Below are 6,000 nucleotides of genomic sequence, written 5' to 3'. Positions count from 1 at the left end.
GTTAATGTGGAGTCCTTCTCTTTTTCAAACCAGAGGCAGTGCAGAATGATGTGGGAATGAAAAGGAGTCTCCAAATACTTCTTTTCTGACTATTTTCCATGCTCCCTTCAGAGCATAAGCAGTAGGTGTCCTGGTATTGTTTTTTGCAACAAACCAGAGGTCAAATCAAACACTGCAGCCCCCACAGGAGAACCATGAAGAAGACTGTAGTGTTTCCTGTGATTTTTCAGCTGATCGGATACAATCTACACTTCCTACATGGGTTGCCATACGTCCAGATTTTCCTGGACATTTCAGAGATTTCAGCCCAGATACTGTTTCTGATGGCAGAATCCCAGCTTTGTCTGGGAAATTCTAGGCGTATGGCAGCCCTACAGGTGGTTGTTGTTGTTGTTGTTGTTGTTGTTGTTGTTTACATTTATAGCCCACCCTTCCTCCCAGAGGAGTGCAGGACAACAAACACACAAACAGTAAAGCATATGAAAACAATTTCAGTACAGAAGCAGGCTATGAAATATGTCTAGTTGAAAGGCTTGTTGGAAGAAGGTCTTCAGTAGGTGCCAGAAAGAAGATGGAGTCGTCATTTGTCTAATGTTTAAGGCGAGAGAACTCGCAAGAGTAGGTGCAGAATGGCCCTCCAAATTAAGGAGGCCCTCACCTGCAGTAACTGATTGGGTACTGTCAGATGGCAATGGTGGTTGCTCGTGAGTAACCAGTCAGGACTCCGACCTGGCTTTTACAGGCTTTATTTTGGTGCAAAACTATTTACAGTACAGAACCACAAGTTCATGTCTGCCTCAATCGCTAGCAGAATCCGGGAGTGGTCATTTCTGGGTCCTCCCCCAACACAATAGCTTAGTCACCCCCAGCCTTTTCCTTCCTTCTTTGTGTTTTACACCTCTGCACAGGGTGGGCGACGGAAGAGGCATGCTTCCCTCCTGGCCAGCTTGACCAGGAGCAGTGCTGAGGCTCCCAGCAGCATCCTCTGGTCCCTTCCCCTCTTCCCCACTGGAGGTGTGGCTTTCCCCACCACAGGAAGAGGAATTGCTTCCCAAGATTTTCGGAGGTTCCCTGTAACCCAACTGCCCCTTTGTTTCCCTTCCCTGTTCCAATGGCAGTCCCCTGACAGGTACATAATGGGTAGGACTATTTTTTTCAGGTTACAACTCTTATCATTCCCGATTATTGGCCATTCTGGCTGAGGCTGATGGGAGTTGGCTGGTGTCCAACCACACTTCAAGGAACTCACATTCCCGCAACCTGACATGGATCATCTTCATGACACTAATTCACAGAAGTAGTTTTCAGAGGTGCTCAGATTTGGGGTGGGGGGAGAGGATAATATTTCAAGAGGAGCCCTGCTGGGTTAGATTCAGTTCTCCCAGTGGCCAAATGATGAAACACACACAGAAATGCAGCTGGAACATGAGACCCAGCAAGTGGCATTCTAGAAGCTTTGGATAGCCTCATCTGCACGAATAATAGCACCATAAGCACAAATCATCATGACTTCAGAATAAAAAGGAGATCAAGAGAGGCCCCAAGGATCTGTTACAACAAATGCTCAACAGTCACCCAAACCGCAATATTTATTGATTTTTGAGTGCTTGCTTCTCTCCTTTTTTATGTGTAGTGTAAATGTCCCCTAGAAGGTTTCTGGTCTGAACCATTGAAATGCCCCCTTTTATTTCTGCGGCAGCTGTTTCTTCTCAGCCCCGTTGCTGATCTTCTTGGCCATCCCTGTCTTTGGCCTCATTTATCTTCACTACTGTTCAGCGGTTGCTCGTGTTTAATTGTTCCCCATGGCATCATCGCATCGGATTGTGATGACAAAATCACGTACGTAGTTCTCTCTTCAGTCAATCAGATTCAATGGTTGTCGGAGGGCACAAAGGAGAGCATAGGAAGGGCCCTGCTAGATCAGACCTAAAACCCATCTCATCCAGCATCATGATCCTACAGTGGCCAATCAGATGCCCATGGGAAGTCCACAAGCAGGACTTTCTGCAACAGTGCCCTGCCCAGGTGTGGTTCCCAGCCACTGGCATTCAGAAGCACAGGGCCTCCAATGGTGGACGTTCTCCATGATTTTGCTTATTATTATTATTATTATTATTATTATTATTATTATTATTATTATTTAAAGTCATCTAAATTGGAACAAAGGAGTCCAGAAACAGTAACAAGAACATGAAAGCAACCGGGAGAGTAAAAGGGGGGCTTGAGCAGTATGCACAATGAATATTAACATACTTGTTTAAAAGGTGGTGGTGGTGGTGATTTTAGATTCATGAAAAACAAACAGGAAAGTAGATGATTGCACTGGTGCAAAAAAAAAAAAAAAGGCAAGGAAGTCACCCACACCTAAATCCTGCTGTATCCAACGGAAGTCAAATTTGCCTCACCTTCATTAGGTTTTCTTTTGACTCAGATAATATACTTCTTAAGCAATTTCGTACCATAGTGCCAAGCCAGGAGCACAGCATCCTGTAAGCACATTGCCAAATCCATCACTGGTGTGGAATAAATCATACTCACATGGAGCCAGCTCTTAAAACTATACTCCAGTTTCCAGGGACAGGATTGCTTCAATGGCAGGTGCACATTGGACAGATAAATCATAGCAGTATTCATCTCCCAAGCTTGGCTTCCTGCCAGTGACACCTACAGAGACTACACATATGCTACCTTGACTGTCAGTTCCTTTCCATGCTGGCATCCATCTGTTTGAGAAGGATTATGCAAGAATAGCTACACTATACTTGCATCTACAATGTTTGAAGAACCCCTTCATTCCTTCTCATGTTCACACACGCATGGCTTCATTGGCAGCTGAGCTCCTGGGCTAGTCAGTTTGATCGATTCGATTGATTTAGATGCCCCCTTTCCACGGTGAGCAGTGCCTAAAGTGGTTTACAACCACTTCTTATCAAAATGCAAAACAGTGAGTCTAGGGGGGGAGAAGGAAGTTTACAAAGCATGCCTGTAAATTCAAATAAGACCAGAAATCAGAAGTTTATAGCATATAGAACAAATTCAAGACTAGAAAAGATATAAATACATAAAAGCAAAGCAGAAAAGAAAGTTATCAGACTATGCAGTTCCAACTGCTGGTGCAGCGCTTCGAGCACTTCAGCAGCCTGTTTTAAATACAGTTGAGAGAGAGAAGGGTCTTCTCAGCAGGTGGGATTATTTACAGCTGCCTCCCTCATCTCTCCTCCGGAGGAGACCAACAGCAGCAAAAGGGAAACGCTGGGTAGAGCAATAATGACTGGAGACACAGAGGTGTGTCTTGCTTGTTTCTCGACCCAAAGCTATAACTTGGAGGCCTCCCTGGAAACCCAACGAAGAAACAAGATCTGCAGGAGTGTTAATGCTGTGAGCCCCTCCACCCTATGCACAGGTTGCACATGTGTGTAAATAAAACCGCATATCCTAAAAGCACCACAAACTGCATTAACCTTCATTCCAAGGAAACCGAACCCAGGTCAGCACTGGAACTCCTGCAGTCTCTTGCTGCCCAGAGATGTAGGTTGCACATCACCTTGTGTTCTCTGGGCAGCTTGCAAACATTCTGTTTGCAGCACTGGCTGAGGGGGGGGGGGAAGAGTGACCATGTTTGGAAGAGAGAAGGGAGAGAGTTTCAGGAAGCCCTTTCTCCTCCCTCCCAGCCTGCTAAATTCCAGAAACAGAGCCAAAGGACCATCGATCCTCCTGATTGGCTGGCTTGCAGTCCAGAAAACATTTTCTGGTTTCTCTTCAGATTGTATCAATCTTTGGCCTTTTACAGAAAACATTTTTGAAGAACCTTGAAATCCAGTGGAATCCAGTACAGGCAAAGTTTGTTTGTCTCCCTGATTTTCCTTGCTTTTAATGCTGCAATAGCAAGAGCTACCAGGGAGTATAAATGAGCAACTGACACAACGCTTGTGCTTTCTCTGCCAAAAGTCACAATGTCCATTCCAATTGGTGTGTGCATGTGTTTTTTCAGTTTTTTCCCCTCTCGCTGCTCCTGTGTCCTCCTCGGCCCCCACCACATGGGATGAGCAAATGTCTCTTATCGTGTTCGTTCTTTGCATTTCCTCTCTGTACCAGCCATTCTTCGCAGCCTCCCACTCTAACGCCCACACGGCAACGATTCCTTTCCCAGTACACAGCCATTTGTACAGAAGGTGGACTCTGCACTGCAATCTCTGCTCTTGCACAGCCTATACTAGTTCATTACACTCCTCCATTTGATACCGGCATGGGCTTGTTCAGGAACAAGAGGAACACGTCCCATGGAAGCTGAGGCAGCCTCTCACCTTTGCCTCCACCAACATTTAGACACATAGCAAGATGCTGGCAAACAGCACTAGCTCCAGTTTCAGGGGGCCACTGGTAAGGACAACCCCTCGTCCTAACCCCAGCGACTGCTGTCAGCCCCCCAACTGCAGGTATTATCTAGATGTGGGTTAGGGCTGGGCGATATCTGGTTTTCAACATCATGACAGATCACCAGCTAAACATTGTGATATAAAGGTAAGAAAGGGTAAAGGACCCCTGGACAGTTAAGTCCAGTCAAAGGGGACTATGGGGTTGCGGCGCTCATCTCGCTTTCAGGCCGAGGGAGTTGGCATTTGTCCACAGACAGCTTTCCGGGTGATGTGGCCAGCATGACTAAACCGCTTCTGGTGCAACAGAACACCATGATGGAAGCCAGAGCACACAGAAATGCCATTTACCTTCCCGCCGCAGCGGTACCTATTTATCTACTTGCACTTTTGACATGCTTTCGAACTGCTAGGTTGGCAGGAGCTGGGACAGAGCAACGGGAGCTCACCCCACCGCGGGGATTCAAAACTCTGACCACCTGATCGGCAAGTCCAAGAGGCTCAGTGGTTTAGACCGATAGATCACAATGTCTGAAATAAGGATAGAACTACACAGAGGTGAACAGTCAGGCTCATGTCAGGATGCTGTCAGTGGCTCCCGACTGGTTGTCCAGGAAAGTATAAAGACAAGGAAAGGTTTCTTACTGTCCTTTTTCATTTCGATATTTACAGAGAGAGGCTATAGAACCCAGCCTCTTGCATAATGGCATTGTCCTGAGTGAATCTCCACCCCTGTCTCTCCCACTTCCTCATTTGGGTGCTGCTATGTGCCCTCTGCCTTTGAGCTCTTTGTTCTCCTACTTTTAAGGCTCGCCGGGTTCTGGGAGATGGAGAGTCTGGGATGCTTTCTAATGACACCATGTCAGCCAGCTGCCTCTCTGCTTCTGCGCCCTCCTCCCCATTTCCCATTATATATTACAATGTCTGAAATAAGAATGGAACTATGTAGAGGCATCGGCCAACTTTTCCCCACATTGTGATTCCCCACATCCCCACCCTTTTCCCCACATCGTGATTTTTGCATAGCGCGCTCACACAGAGACCACGATTTGATTCACAATATATTGTCAGGTCAAAAATTATGAAACCGATATCACAGTATGGACTTCAAACCAGTTTGGGATGATATATCAATATATCACCCAGCCCTAATGTGGACTTATCCACTTGCTGTGGCTGGGAAACAACTGACCATTTTGACTGCCCACAATACCTCAGAGCAACATGATTTCCCCAAGATTCCAGGGCTGCATTCCGATTCCCACTTACCATTGAGATGGGAGGAACCATGAGGGTCATCTAGTCCAACCCACTGCAACACAGGAACCTTTTTTGCCCAAAGTGGGATTCGAACCCACGACTCTGAGATTAAGTGTCTCATGCTCTACCGACTGAACTATCCCAGGGGTATGTAAGCCCCTCTGAGCTCAGCACAACTTGCTTCTTTGTCAACACATAAAGGGGTTGGTAAATATTTTAAGGCATGACTAAAATGTAAAAGAACTCCTCTTTTACGTTTGTGAAAATTGTAGGGGGGCGTCAAACGAATGCAAGGAAAACTGCCGAAGTACTAATTTTAGCACTGCCAAAGATTACTGCATAGATATTTCCTAGAGTGAGGAAGTTG

The sequence above is a fragment of the Podarcis filfolensis genome (assembly GCF_964270895.1).
Source record: "Podarcis filfolensis genome assembly, chromosome: 1".
Lineage (NCBI taxonomy): Eukaryota > Metazoa > Chordata > Lepidosauria > Squamata > Lacertidae > Podarcis > Podarcis filfolensis.
The sequence above is the reverse complement of the archived record's forward strand: the minus strand, read 5'-3'. Positions refer to the sequence as shown.